We start from the raw sequence: 16,816 nt of genomic DNA on the forward strand, positions 1-16,816 counted from the left end.
CTATTGATTGGAATAGTTTCAGAAGGAATGGTACCAGCTCCTCCTTGTACCTCTGGTAGAATTCAGCTGTGAATCCATCTGGTCCTGGACTTTTTTTAGTTGGTAGGCTATGAATTATTGCCTCAATTTCAGAGCCTGCTATTGGTCTATTCAGGAATTCAGCTTCTTCCTGGTTTAGTCTTGGGAGAGTGTAAGTGTCCAGGAAATTATCCATTTCTTCTAGATTTTCTAGTTTATTTGAGAAGAGGTGTTTATAGTATTCTCTGATGGTAGTTGTATTTCTGTGGGGTCGGTGGTGATATCCCCTTTATCATTTTTTATTGCGTCTATTTGATTCTTCTCTCTTTTCTTCTTTATTAGTCTTGCTATGTTTAATCTTTAATTATCCTACTTTTAAAAGAGAATACTTACTAAGAAAGTTCTTCACTGAGGAAAATAACAACCTATGCATGTTTTAAATGGCCAGGAATGCTTAATCTTGAGTCAAGAACACTTTGGGGAATGGTAGCAATTGGAATAATCTGGAGCATGTATACCCCATCGGTCTAATGTGGAAACTGCTTCTCTAGTGGGTCACCTTCAAGCAGAAATGGAGGCCTAGTGCTGTCAATTGTGATTTTTCAAGAGAAATGGGAAACTCTATTTTAATGTGGAATTGAGTTAATTTCAAATATTTTGTCTCAAAATTTTTAGAGTCAAGATTTTAGGACAAGTGTATGATGGCAATGGGTCACACTCAACCAATGAATAGCCCCTTGGTGATCTCTGACCTAATATTCAGCTGATTTAGCTAGCTCTATAATTTTTTGTGTGTGATAATATTGGAACTTTGCAGTCAGACCAGCAGAAAAATATGAAAAATCACTTCATTAATATCACAGTGTTTTTCTTTGGAGCCACTTCTTGAATCCTCTTAAAGCTGCTCAATCAGACTAGTTATCTATGTTGTTCAGTCATGAAAGTAACGAAAATATTCCATTGCTCTTGATATAGTTGTCACTTTTGCATATGAAAATCTCATAGAAAAAAACATATTTTAAACAACCTTAGATAAGATTGGTAAACTTTTTTTGTAAGGGTCCAAGCAGTAAATATTTAGGCTTTGTGGGCCATATGGTCTCTGTTGCAACGGTAGGTCTCTGTTGCAACGGTACATGACCATGCAAAATCAACCATCCATACACCAATGGGCCTGGCTGAATTCCAATAAAACTTTATGCAAACAGATTGTAGGCCAGATTTGGCCCACAGGCTGTAGTTTGCCAACCCCTGTGTTAGATCATAAGCTCTTCTAAGTTGTTACCTGTGCCTGATTCAACTCTGTATTTTCAGTCTACACAATCCTGGCACAGAGGAAGCACTCCACTAACATTAAAAAAAATAAATTGAAGTTTGTTGAACCTAGCAGTTTATGTCAGTCATAAGTAACTTCCCATTTACATCACTGAAACTCATAGTAGGGTTTAGAGGTTTGTTCACTCTGAGACTTGCATCAGCATTTGAACCTCTTCAGAGAGTTTGTGGCTTAAAATCACTGTTCAAAATGAGGGAAGGAGGTGCCCAACCATCTTCATGCAGCAACCTAATGGCTTGCTTACACCTCATTGTGAGACTGATGGGTCAAAGATCATGAACCACAAAAAGACCCTCATCATTTTACAGAGAGGCTCCTTTACAAATCTTCACCACCACTCTTCCCTTGACAATTTAAATGACCCCAAACCAAGCATCTGTGGAGTCCTTACACTGTAGCACAATGGTTTTCAAAATGCTGGTTATGACACAGCGCACATACACTAAAACATCTCCCAAAACAATTCTCATCCTTATGAAGAGTAATTCACTGGGATATTTTCCCTTTGCTTATATTGTATTTATTTTTTAGTGCTGATCATAACTCTATAAATTGATTTTAGATAAGTTTTTGTAAGTAAAAATGAGATCAAAAGTCACCAAGCTGCTGCCCATTGGTTGGGTAGGGCCCTGTCAGCATCCTATGCTTGGCTCTAAAATTTATGAGCCAAAGTTTTATTTTCAAAACGTCACTGGATGTGACATTTTGTTTGAAAACCAAAGAAGCAGGCTCAGTTTTGTCCTTTGGAGATTTACAATTAAACTGGAGACATAAGACACAGATGTCCGATGTCTATGGAATACCTCCTGAGATCTGTTAGGAGACACGTCATAGTATTTGTGCCACGTGGAGTTCTTCACTGGTGATAGCTGGCATTTTGACAATCATAGCTAAGCAGTGTCATTGGTCTGGGCTGGAGCCTTGACACATGGAAGCCTGTCTAAAGAAGAGAGAAAGAGAGAGAACTGAATTGGGATGAGGACCCACTTTAGAGAAAAAAAAAAAAAATCCAAGTAAAAAGGCATTAGAAATGGTTTCTTTTCACCCAGTTCCATTCCCATGGTGAATGAGGAGAACCCAAACTAAAATCAAAATTTACTGGCTGGAACAGTGTGTGAGAGGATTAGAGGAGAATGAGAGCTCAACCTGCTTGACTTCCAAAAGTCAAAATGGAGTTACTGGAGGAAATGGTCTGGAGAAGAGCTTAGTTTTTTGTTTTTTGTTTTTTTTTTTTAAATGAAAATAACTCTGTGGAGAAAGGAGAAGATAAAATTTCTCCAAGGCTCCAGCCAAGACTAGTGAGGCCAATCTAGACATGCAGTTATTTTTTAAAATTAAGTATTTTCTTTTTGGTTAATAAGTTTGTCAAACCTGGCATGGTTTTGGGAAGATAATAGGGAAAAGAGCTGAGATAGTTTGGGGTGGATAATGAGGAAGAGAGCTGAGATAGAAACTTGGGTAGCCAAATGGTCAAACAGATTAATTAGCTTTGATAGCCATATTCAAGTTATGACTAAAATATACTAATTGACCACCATTTGGCAGTAGGTGTGGGGAGGTAAGGAATGAAGGGATTGGATTTAGCAGAAAGACCCCATAATCAAATACATAAAAGCAACAATATGGATTTTCATCAACATAAAGAAATGAGTCAACTGGAAATTCTGATAGAAAACCTCTAAAAGTGAGAACCAAACTAGATGGGAAAAAAATTATATTAATAGAAAGACTTATGAAATAGTTTGGGACGCATAAGTTAATGTTAAAGACATGTGTATTGAAAATCAGAAACAAAGGACTGCATAAAATGACTTAAGAGAAAGGGAGATAAGATGGAAGGAAAATAGGAGGTTTAATATTAAAACCTGGAAGAGGAGAAAATATTAATTTTCATTACTGTTATAAATGTTTGTGTGCCCCCCAAAAATTTATAAGTTGAACTCCTAACCCCCAATGTGACAATATTAGGTGATGGAGCCTTTGGTAGGTGATTAGATCATGAGAGTCAAGTAATGTATGAGATTAGGGCTCTCATAACAGAGACATCATAGAGCTCGCCCTTCTCCCCTCCTGCCATGTAGGATACAATGAGAACATGGCCATCTATGACCAGAAGGGGGCCCTTGCCAGATGCCAAATCTACCAGTGCCTTGACTTTGGACTTCTCAGCCTTCAGAGCTTTGCAAAATAAATTTCCTTTCTTTATAAGCCACCCAATCTATGGTATTCTGTTATAGCAGCCTAAATGGACTAAGATAATTACTATGTATAATTCTAATTTTATGGAAAGAAAAATTGTAACAATGAATGTCTTATTTAAAGATTATTTTCACTTTTACAACTCTACAATGGGATTTTCATTTCAAAGGCTTTATGAAATACACAAGTAAAAGAAATAGGAAAATAATAATGAAGCCAAGTGATGATATTCTCTATTACATGAATGATGGCATCATAGATATCAGGAGTCTGGTTTTGCAACACTTAGGGGAGGGTGTCTATAATTAACTAGCAATGATGTGAACCTTCACCTAACTTTTCTCAAAATTTAATTAATTTTAAAGCAATTTTAAGAAATCTTGGATGTTATGAGTCCAGTGCTACCATGTCCATCAAAAACCTGACTTCATTATTTTGTTGACATACTAAGTTTCACGTAGCATCTTAATGACAAAATCAGTCATATTTTTAAAGCCAAATGTCATACTCTGTCTTATAGTTTAAACTTCATTCTCCAAGTGGTTCCTCCTAAGTCTCTGCCATATATTAGGAATAAACAGAATCTTTCGTAGTGATCTTCTCAAAGTTATGGTTTTAAAGGCAAGATTTATTGAGCTTTATCTCAAAGTGCTAGTCAACATTCCTTAACTTTTCTGAAGAAAAGGTCTTTATCTTTAACTTTTCTTCAGAAAAGGCATAGGTCTTTTCTTTCAGAGAAGGCATAGGTCTTTATCCCAAGACTAGTTGAGAAATAACTGAGAATAAAAACAAGTGGCATTCCAGGTGTAAACCGTTCTGGACTTACAGGAAGAAAAAGGGAGAGAAGGGGATGCCTCCTGGAACCTGAAGCAAGTGTCTTGTAATGAGACACATAGTGTTGGGTTGCTCATTCAAATATTTGATCATCTCAGTAGCAAAAGGAGAAGTAGTAGCAGACATGGACTCACAATCCCAACTGCTGGACTCTCCCTCAGGGTGGAGTCCCCTCTTTGTCATTTGCCCTTAAGGACAACCACCATCTTCTCTCTATTCTGGGCAACTTGCTTGAGTAGATGGCTTTTACTTAATATTACAGAAAAATTTTCCAAGGCACTACATCAGTTCCCAATGCAGACTTACTTTTTTTTGTTATTTCCCTCCTTTCTCACTGTGTTAGATAATTTACAGAAGAAAATTCATTGTACACATATATATCTAATATAGATACTTGTGTATAGTATGTGTATACATGTAAACACACTCATTTGACATCCTATTTTATCCCCACACACAATTCATAAAACAGTATTTCTAGAGTCCTGTTCAATGAGAGGTAGAGTTATTACAAAGTATTTTAATGCTCTGTAATATAATATTGTATAACATATTGTAATATAAGAAGCGGCCTGCTAAAAGTATTTCCCCTAAGCCTTTCTATATATAGGACCAGCATTTATTCTGCACATGTTCTATATTGCAACTTACAACATAGAAATTGCAGTGACAACAATTTGTAGGAGGCAGAACACAAAAATGACTGATTTTTCTAGGAAAAGAAAATCTTCTTTAGACAGGAAATGACATTACCAGCTCCTAAGGAGTCTGATAATATTTTCTGGGTAAATAAGTAAGATATTGTCAGGTTGGGAGGACACCACTTCTTTTCTTTGTTGAAATGTCAGTATTAGTAAGCCACGTCATCCAGCTCTGGTAACTTGGATAGTGCTGGGTCAGGTCAGGCCTGGGACTCAGGGTGGCAGGGCTCAAGGTAAGAGTGAAATTAGAGGCTAACATACCGTATGTCTTAATATTTAAGTTACTAATCAAGCTAACACACTATAAAAACATGTTTGATTCTCTTCCTTGACATATATACTTTCAAAATGACAGAATTGGAAGCATGTATAAATCTATGGTTTTTATATGACCGAAGGCCAGAAAACTGTCAAAGACAGATGCGTTAATTTTTGTTGTGCATTTCTAGGTGCTCTGTTGATGGCCCAAGGTATTGGCATGACTAATAAAATAGGCAAACAAATTTAAGAGTAATATGAATTTTTAATATTGTGGAAGGCTCTGCAGCCACGTTATATGATGGTTGTGGATACTACACTAGTTTGTGTGTATTTCTGGAGCCACCAATTGGAACATGAAGAGAAGTAAGAAAACTTCCTTTTTGAGTAAGAAAATGGCTCAGCACTACTTGGAAACAAGACTTTGTTATGAAAGAATGAATTGCTTTCATATTATTAGAGAGGAGGAATTTGACAAGTTACTTAATATTTTCTTTTTCTCTTTCCTGAGGGCTTCTGCTGTTCAAATCTTGCCTCTACTCCAAAACAGTTTCTTTCTTCTACATCAGCAACAGCACAGACACAATCACTTTTTCCAGGATACAGGGCATGAGATAGGCAGAAGCATTTCCCTGGAGCCTGAACAATTTTAGTCACTAGAGCAGTGGTTAAGGTTATAGGTCATGCTGTGCCAGTGCTGAGGACTGGATCCACAGTAAGGGCACGCATGTGTTTTTTACTAAAAGTATTTGTCATGTGTTTGTGTTATGCAGTCAATGGCAGGGGCCTCTCTTAAGTGCATGTAAAGGCAGTACTAGGTCTAGGTTTTTCCTCAAGTGCTTTCTAGATGTTCAGAAGCCAAAAAGGCTTAAGGTATGAACAGCTTTCAAAGAAAGATGTCAGTATTATGGTGTTCTTTGGCAGGCTAAGATCTGATGATTCTATATATTTTGTTGTATTGACAAGGTGGTCATTGCCATATGGGAATAGAGCTGTAGATCACTTATAGCAAAAGAGTTGCATTGATTTTATTTTGTTTTTGTCACGGACATGATCAAGTCTATTGCAGGTGAAATCAGGTCTCCTCCAGTGTTTTGTTTTTGTTTTCTTATGAGAATTCCTGATCCAATTGAATTTGGCAACTCCTTAATCTTGACCCCTGTTTTTCTTGCTGCCATGTCTTTTTACCTAAAAAACACTCTGTCACCACTGGTTTAATTTCAGTTTAATTACAAGTCTTTTCAATTTCTGATCCATCAAAGGTTTGGTCTTCACTAAGCATGCATTTCCCACTCCAGAGTCCAAACACTGTACAGGCTTTGAACAATGGGTATCTGTTCCCTCTTGTCAGGTTTCCAGAAATAGGCTTTAGAGAGCTGCCATGTGTTTCTCTTTCTTTACACTCCAACAAGAACCCCTCCATGACTCACACACACAGAAAGCCAAAGGCCCTGAATGGTTATTTATTCTTGCTAGCTGGACGACCCTGCACGTGGCTCTCAGCATGGGTGAGGATTAGAGGACTTTGGAGAGGTGCGTCACATAATTTAAGTACAAACAAAACTGCATGAATTTGCGCTTTGCTTAGATCATGCAAGGAAGTTCAGGGTTAACCATGGAACCCAACTCAGCTTCCTATCTTTGTTTTTCCTCATGTACACTCAAATGGGAGAAGGATCAGGTATGATCCTTCTCAGAGACTTGTCATTTTGAAGAGCTTACAACATAGCATTCAGCCCTTAGAATGGACACTCTGAATATTAAGCACATGACGCCTGATGGCCTGATTAGATCAATTTGCTACGCTTGCTTTAGATAAATAAAGATGGACAACCTTTTGCCCCAATCACAAACTGTATGTGAGCTCTAGAAATTGCTTGTCTTACAGCTTCCCTGTCATTGGTTGTTTTCTGCCCAGTTTTGTGGAGTTTTATCCTATGCATGCAATTCAGTATTCAGCAACAGGCTCAAGGGACCCCAATGCAGAAATGTGGGTGTCTTTTTCTCATAGCCTTCTCCTCTCTGGTGGTTTGCTCTGCAAATTTCTGCTGTCTCTGCCTCCCTGAAGTCCAGTCTCTACTCCTCTGCTCTGCAAGAGTGAAGTTCCCTCTTTGAGGTCTTGCTACATGCACCACGTAGCAAATGCCTTCAGGCAGGAAAAAAGTACATTCACTGAGCTCACCTCCTTTGTTTCCCTTCTCTCAGACGTCACAGTCCTGGCTGCCCATTGTCCAGTGCCTGTTTCCAGTGGTACAAGTTTTACCCAGCTTTCTAGTCGTTTATGGTAAAATAGTAAATGTGCTACCAGAGGTACTTTTTTATGGATGGAAGTAGGAGTCTCCAGTCACAAGTTATGATTTAATGATATTACAACCAAGATAAAGACAATCTATATGTTTACCAAATACATTTTCTGTTTTGCTAGACTTCACTTTCCATGCTAGATACAAAATGTTAGAGCTTAGTTCTGGGGTAAAAATTGTCCTAATCTTATGATGAGTCATAATTAAGAGGAACACTTCTTTGTTCTTGGATATTGTCTTAAAAATGTGAAATCTGGAATTGCTGAAGCCGGCTTGTAACTAATCTACAGAAGCAGTACATATGCCAAGGATGGCCACATGGAAACATATAAAGTATCTACGTTCTTGATGATTACATAGAGCCGGTGAATTAACCAGTTATGAAATATCCTAACTTCAGACTTCTTATTATATGAGATAATAAATTCCTTACAATTAGAGGTAGTGGAGTCAGGATTGTCTGTTACTTACACCCAAAGGCATTGTAACAGATAAATTCTTTCTTATGAGTAAGTTAGTAGGTGACTCTGAAAGCCCTTAACTGAAATGAGGGGGAAAGGACAATTTTGAGGATTTGGAGACAAAGTGAGGAGTTCACTTTGGACATGTTGAGTTTGAGTTGCTTACAGATCACTGATATGGTTTGGCTCTATGTTCCCCCCCAAATCTCATTTAGAATTGTAATCCCCAGATGTCGAGGGAGGCCACTGGTGGGAGGTGATTGGATCATGCAGGCAGTTTTCCCCATGCTGTTCTCATGATAGTGAGGGTGTTCTCATGAGATCTGGCGGTTTAAAAGTGGCTGTTTCCCGTGTGTGTGTGTGTGTGTGTGTGTGTGTGTGTGTCTCTCTCTCTCTCTCTCCTGCCACCTTGTGAAGAAGGTGCTTGCTTCTCCTTCCCCTTCTGCCATGACGGTAAGTTTCCTGAGGCTTCCCTAGCCATGCAGAACTGTGAGTCAGTTAAGCCTCTTTTATTTATAAATTAGCCATTCTCAGATAGTATCTTTATATCAGTGTGGAAACAGACAAATACAATCATCGAGTGCGATGTCAGTAGGCAACCTGGATATGTGTATAACCAGAAGATGAAAATGTTCTGTAGATTTTGGGATCATCAGTGTATGGTTTTTGAAGCTATGGTTATAGAGACTGTTACTCAGCAGATTAAGCAAGGATGAAGATGTTCATCAAATGTGGTCTCAAGGAGAATGTATTCATCTCATTGTAGAGGGTAACCTAATTTTATCTTGCTATTTCCTTTCAGACATCTGCAAAAGACTGGGATAGGATCTGTGATGAATCTGGAGGCCTGGCCTAGTAAAAAGGTCAGGAGCACACACTGATGTCAATGGAAAAGCCACGCTGGGCCCTGTGGAAACAGAGATGGTCCCTAAAATTCAATGCAGCCAAGTCACGTATGCAACAGTGTTGTCTACTTCTTGTTTTTAAGGAAATATATAAAAGAATCCAAAATGAAACCATGAAGATTGCAGTGCTTTATAATCAGGAAAAATTGTATAAATAGAAACCTATGTAGTTTATCAATATAACTTATAGTTCTTAAAGAGAGCTTGACAAGTTTATGCGATAAATCAAAACTGCAACAGTTTGTTCTCCTAGGAATTCACCCCCCAGTTAGTAGATTATAAAACTATCTAATATTAAAGAAGCATTATCCAAAATTGCAATAATAAGAACATTGATTTGGTGATTCCTTAATGATCTTTCTTTATAGAATCATGAATGTCTTCAAAACAGCCAGAGACAGAACACCTTTATGTCACATTACGAAATTTTTAAAGAAATAAAGTTTTAGTTTGCGTTCAAATAGGTTTAGAGAAAGATTATTTTCCTAAACTAAATTGGGTGGAACGATCTCCTTTGACAGTCAAGCACAAACTAAAGTGTTAAAATAAGCTTTGACATATGTTAGCAACTATATATGGACTCAACCAATCATGTTAAAGTCTAGAGTAATTTGATATTTATTAATTACCTTAAAATACCACGAAAAGTAACATTAGAAGTAAATATACTTGGATATATAAATGTGGGCACTATTTTTTTTAGAAGTGAAGATTATGTGTAAGGTTACAAGGATTTGAGAGAATGTACATAAAATATTTGCTCCAGGGCCTGACCCCTACTAATACTGAATAAATGGGAGCCATCACTGTTGTGACATCATCATTCCAGCTAGGCCAGTCCCATTGCATCATTGTAGCATTATTAGAAACACTATAAAATTTTATTTCTGTTTTCACCTAAGACTGGTACAGTGTAATAATTTGTCTATAAAGACAAATCGTATCAGTGGTCTATTTAAGTTTAGGAAGTGGTAGATAAAGTTTATCAAACAAAACGTCCCTCCCTCAAAAGTCCCAGTATTGAGTCAGGAAATGTTGAGGCTAAGGACTGAAGTAGCTCTCTTTTAAGATGTTACAGTAATGATTGTGAAGGTATTCTCACCTTCTCAGTCTCACCTCTGCCGTGCCATCTTGGCCATCCCTTCCTTCTCTGGAGGTATTGGGAATCCCAGAAAGAGCCAGAGGAAGCTATCTCTACTTGTCAGCTCATTAACCAATCCAATCTAGCTCTCTCTTTCCAAAGAGTATTAAATAGCTTACCATCCCTTTGGACTAATTATTATTCCTTCTTTCAGACCTTTTGTACAATTAACTCTAAAGCTCTCTCCTTATCCTTTCCCTGTTTAATTGCAGTTCTAAGCTAGATATTCTTCTGCTAATAGCTTGGAAATTCTATAATGGCTTTAGGATATGCCTTAGTTAGGGTTGCAGGGATCATGTTATTACTACTCTATCTTATTTTAATGTCCAGATTTCATTTTTCCTTGAGGGTCTTTCACAAGTTTTGATAAAGGTTCAGTAATGATTAGTGTTTTACCAATCACATTTATTGAATGAATGTTGACCATGCTAATCTCAGTCTCCTTGAGGCTCTCATCTTTCTGAACATCTGTTAAATTTGGTGTTCTACCATGTTCAGTTCTAGGCTCTCTCAGCTATTGTCTCTCTGGACGATCTTGTCTTTCCACACGTTTCCATTGTGATCTATATGCTGATTACTTCCAATACATTTCCAGTGCAGTCATGTATCATATCAAGAGCACAAAGTATATATCTCCAATTATCTAACTGCTCTTGAACATCCCACAGACATCTTGTCCCTGAACCCAAGAGCCTAATCCTCTCCATTTCTCCAATTTGTGACGGAATCATTTAATTAGCCCATCAGTAGTCCAAACCACAGAGGAAAATGTCACCTCTACTTCTCCTCACACATCCAATCAATACAGTTTTTTTTTTTTTAAATTTTACTGCTTAAGTCTTTCTACTTCTCTATAATACCACTGTCTTTTTTCCTGTTTTGGGTCACTACCATCTCTTACCTAGAATTCTTAAAGAGCCTCATAACTGGCCTCACTGCCCCTAATCTTGTCTTTCTTCTATCTCTACACTCAAATCAGAATGATCTTTCCAAACAAAAATCTGTGATATATAATAACAGAAAGTGGAGTAGAAAAATATGGGATTAATGCCACCTATTGAGCAGTTATACTAACGAGTTTATTAGAGTTTTAAAAATAGATTTGGTCATTTAGAGGTCCAGGAAAAAAGTAGCTGACATTTGCTGAGGGTTTTTCTCATGACTGTCTGTAAAGCTGACAAAGATGATGATGATGATGATGATGATGATGATGATATGAGGATGAGATAAAAAGATGACTTATATATTCTTAACTCATACAAGCAGACCAGTGTGGAAGTAAATAAATTGAAAGCAGTGGGTTTAAGCTAAAGGAAACCAATCTGTCTTTAGGGCTGGCCCCAGCAGGGATACAGAAGTCAAAACAAATGTGTGTCCAAACCCAGGCAGCTTTCAGACAGATGTCAATACTGCAGGACTCCTGACCTCCTAGGTGACTAGAACAGCAGAGCAGTACACAGGAGCAAATGGGGACAACATTCTTGTCCTGGGTGTCTGATCAATTTGGAGAAGGACTACATGCAATACCAGTGAGTACTGAAAAGACAGGTGGAGGCATCAGGGTCATAGCAAAGCAGGCTGACATTCAAGGTAGGACCACACCTAGAATATAGGTGGGCACATAGAGAATAGAGCTACAGTCAAAATACTCGTGCAAAGCTGGGGGTGAATCCTGAGCAAATAACTCTCTTCAGACACACTGAATGCAGGCTGACTGGAGAAAAGATGGACCTTGTCTAATGGTGTCTGCAGCTGGATAGAAATGGATGGAATAGAGACTGATGAAGAAACAAATAAATCAACTCTTAAGTTCAGCAAATACTCCTGGAATGCCTACAGCATGAAAGACACTTTGGTGACTTTACGGGCATCACAATTAGGCAAAGTCAGGAGAAAATGCCTAATTCTCCCATAATGTTGGTACCACTGTCTTCTGTAAAGAAAGGCATGAATAATGCCACCTTTTCCAGGCACAGAGACCACAGTTATATAAACAAGCTTCCATCCTTTCAGGGAAGTCAAAGGATGTGCCAGAGCTCTCACTTCTGTTTACATGGGGAGAGGACTTCATCTCCCATGCAGGGAAAACTATTTTGATTTTGCCAGTGCCCCTGGAAGGTGACAGAGTGAAAGCTATGTATGAATTAATACAAGACAGCTTTCTTTCCAATGTTACAGGACCAAGAATGGAGTGAGGAAAAAGAGAAAAGAGAAATGGAGCAACTTTGCAAGAGGGTAAGATTTCAGGGCACCAAGGCAAAGTATACTCTCTAAAGTCAGTGATACTATGTAGAGTTCTATGTCATTAGATTAGGCCTGCCTGGAGTAAATTTTTAAATGTGCCATTTGTAAGTTACCTAAATGAGTAAAGATGGTCTTTTTATTTTTACTCTATTTATATTGCATACACAAATTTTCTTAGAGAAAATTTCAGAAATGATACCTTCTCTCAAACTGATGGCCAATATGCTATCACCAGTTCAATTTTCTTAGAATGTTCAATTAATTAGAATGTTTTCAGGGAATCTGCAGTAAACCTAAGAAAATAATTAAAGTTTATTGATGATCAGGCCAATTTATATTCTATCTGGCTGTCTTGTTTTTAAATTCATGCATATTAAAGGTATGATATGAGTGTGAATTTACTGAAGCACAAATCAAAACCTGGGATTTGTGTTGTAATTGTATGCATTAATAGACTCGCCAAAACTTGCAATGACTTTTTGCTAACCATATCAAGTAGTCCTAAGTAGTTGATACATCTACTTTCAAGCTTCTGCAGATATTCTCAGCTTATGAGTAATTGTGTTTCCCATGCAAGTAAGAAAAAACTAAGATTGCTTGCTTCAGAATAATGATAACCTATTACAATAACCCAGAAAACCAAGATATCAGAAACCCAATGAGATCATTTATTCCGCCATCTACTATGCACACACACCACCAAAGCAATGTCCTCATTTAGCTCTTAGTTTTCTCAGAGGGCTTATTCTTCAGAAGTACTTGTCTTTTGTTTTGCCATGGACTACTTTGTTTTTGGCTTTGATAGTCCTCCCCCCTTATTTTCTGTGGAGACCCAGGTTCCAGTGCTCATCTGGGCATCTGACAATAAGTAGGATATTACATTTTAGAATCCAAAGAAATAAAATTCTTTCTGTTTTGCAAAATGATGAAGAACAAAGAAACAAATTTCCAGGCCATTTAAAAAATATAGACTTTCAGAGATATGAGGTTCCCCTAAATAAAGCCTTCTCATTGTTATTCATATTCATTTTTGAAACACAGAGTAGAATGTCTCAAAAAGTTTTCCAAGAATGTTGTCTTTTACACTCAACTCAAGAGTTCATTGCCAATTCCAGAGCTCACAAAGTTCATTTTACAAAAATAAGCTCTGATGAATGGGAATATGAATCAAAGTAATTATATATTAATTAGCCACGTTGCCCACGTGTGTGTTTCTTTCCTTCCTTGCTTTAACTCACTTGTATGCATCAAAAAGAATGAAATTTGAAAAGAAAACATAGGGTTTCCAATTGGTGGACTATTATGATACAAATGGTTCACTGACAGTGGCCTTTGTTTACTTTCTGTTTGTGTTCTGATTCTTCCCCACAAATCTTTGACATTAGCAAAACTTTCTTCTACAAATTATTCTTAATGAAAACCTTCACACTCTTACGCTTTATCAGATTATGTCAATTCATCTCCTGGAGCTCTGAGAGGCTGTTGTATTTACTGGCAAATATCATTTGTAACTCGCCTACTCTTTCCCTCTCACCAGCTGCATCACCTGAGGCAGGAGGACATGACAAAATTGTGTACTAGTCACATTCCACGGTGACACATCTTCATCTGTCAGCTCTTGGCTTCAGCGTCTTGGGAAATTCTGACATGAGGAAATATTTCAAAGAAGTGGTATTGCCCCCAGAATGGAGCCTAGTTCTAGTTGTTTTCAAGGTATTAAAATGTTTACCATCTGTTCTGTAATCATATCAGTTTCAAGCACCCTCCATATTTTATCCAGGCTTCCAGCTGAACTCTGGGAATACAAATATGAATACCATGAATAGAACAGAGTCCTTGATCTCAAGATGTGCAAATTCTCGTAAACAGAGACACAAGGAAGATAATTCAATATAGGTTGCTGATATTATGTATTCATTCACACAAATGTGTTGAGAGCCTCCTTTGCCAGGCATTGTGTTAATCATGACCATAGAAGGGAACTCAGAGGAGAGGTCCTTTGCCCCAACGGAGACGGACAAGAAAAGTTCACGGTCAAAAGCACAATAATGTGAAATGTCACGGACAATGCAGGGATCCATAAACTATTTGCTATTTTTAAAACATAAAATGCTAGGATTAGAAAAATGACAGATAAATTTGAAGTTCTATGAAGGAGAAAGAACTGGGCTGGAAAGGATCCAAAAGCACTCGGCTTCCTAAGGCCTCTTTGACCAGAAGGAATGTGTTAGATTGGTGTAAAAGTAATTGCAGATTATGCCATCAAAAGTAATGGTAAAAACTGCAATTACTTTTACATTAACCTAATAGAACAGCTGAAGATATTCTCTTAAGCTAAGAGAATATCTTCAGCTGTTCTATTAGGTTAATGTAAAAGTTATTGCAGGTTAATGTATAAGTTATAATAAGTATTATAAACTTATTAGGCTAATTTAAAACTACTGTCTAGAATTTGATTAAGAGATTCCCATCATGAACCAAACAGATAAAGGAGGCTAAATTTATGTGACAGAAATAAACAGGGAGGTTAGCTTGACTGAAGAGTGGAATTTTTCACAGACATACAACACACACATTCACACACACACAAACTCTAGCATAACAATTTATTTGTATTAGCTAAAAAGTATTCACTTAATATTCAGTGTGTCTAAAGCCACTATCCAAGTCATGATTACCCTGAAAGGAAGTGAAAACAGTCAAACTGTCTTCAATTTGACTCTTGCTCACTCACTTTCCATATATTCTTCCTATTCTCTGTGACTTCTGAGACTAGATACCTTTATTATTGGTTGCAGAAAAGACAGGGAAGTATTACCGCTATATTGCTCACTTTTTCCTAATCCTTTTCTTGCTGTCCTGCAAGGAGCTGGAGAAAAACCTATTATCTGATGTGAATTACATACCAACTATTCACATTTGGCCACATCCGCTGGGCAAAACTCACTCACCAATCCCAAGGAATGTACAAACGCAGGTTCCAAAACACAGGCTGACTGATCATTCTGGCTGTCTAAATTGGGAACTAATTAAATGTTTTCACTGGAAGTCTCTTCTCACTGCAGCAGAACGAGTCATTCTGAAGCAAACATTTCAGTGAAACACTTCTTTGGTAGAATCCAGTTCAGCTACAAGGAACAACCACTCCTAGCTGGTGGCACAATCTATTCCTACTTGATTTTCCCCTCAATGTATACATGTAAGTTAAATAACACTTATGCAAATGTAACCGCAGAGAAAAGATGACATTATATCTCATTGATGTCAAAGTGATCAGCAACAGATTGTTATTACCTATGCAGGATTTTGATCCAGTCCACCAAGGCTGATGAAAGATTATATAAATAATTTGCATAAAGAGCTTTTAGAGCAGCACTTAAACATGTTGGGTATCATTTGAATGCAGTAAAGAGTGGGAAGCTAAGTCATTCATTTCATTTCCATTAGTAATTAGATGTTGTTTGAAGCATTTCTCCTCCTTGGCAATCTCCTAAAGAAATATACTGTTTGAGGCGGTGGAGCTCTATTTCTCTCCAAATGAGGAGGCTGTACTTGGACTTACAGCCCAAGCTTCTTGTGAGGGGCAGCTGGACTTAGACTGGCCTACGTGGATCTAAGAAGGGAGGCTGACAAGAAATCCTGAAGGCCAGAAAGGGAAGTAGCTATGTGTCTCCAAGTGAGAAGTCTCTGCTTGGACTCAGCCCAAGCTTCTTTAGAAAGTTAGGAGCCTTTAGCACCACAAAGTCTCACATGTTATTAATTATTCGGGACCATCATTCAATCATTTTGGATGCAAAAATTAGTAGCACTTTGGGAGGCCAAGGCAGGCGGATCACTTGAGGTCAGGAGTTCAAGAGCAGCCTGGCCAGCATAGTGAAACCCTATCTCTACTAAAATTAAAAATATAAAAATAAAAATAAAAATTAGCCGAGCCTGGTGGCAGGCACCTGTAATCCCAGCTACTCAGGAGGCTGAGGCACGAGGAGAATTGCTTGAGACCAGGAGGAGGAGGTTGCAGTGAGCTGACAGCACACCACTGGATTCCAGCCTGGGTGACAGAGTGAGACTCAGTCTCAAAATAAATAAAAATAAATAAATAATTACTATCAAATATAAAAGCAGCTGCAACAAATATCCAAATAAAACCTCAAGTTGTTCAGAAGCTGGTCTTGGGCAAGAATCGTCTAGATTGGATATTGCCATCAAGGTGAGGTGTCTTAAATATTTACATGAGTCAGAAATTGTGCCAAGTGATGGTGCACAGATATGAAAAAGACAAAATAAGACTTACGCATAAAAGGATAACTTCGATGTAGTAGGGTAAATTCTAAGGTAGAGACAAACACAGAGTGGCATAGAAGCCTCCTAAGGGCAGGGGCTCAATGGAGAAATGCTGAAAAAAGAGTGAGGACTAAA

Source organism: Mandrillus leucophaeus, unplaced genomic scaffold (assembly GCF_000951045.1).
Source record: "Mandrillus leucophaeus isolate KB7577 unplaced genomic scaffold, Mleu.le_1.0 Scaffold1007, whole genome shotgun sequence".
NCBI classification, from domain to species: Eukaryota; Metazoa; Chordata; class Mammalia; order Primates; family Cercopithecidae; genus Mandrillus; species Mandrillus leucophaeus.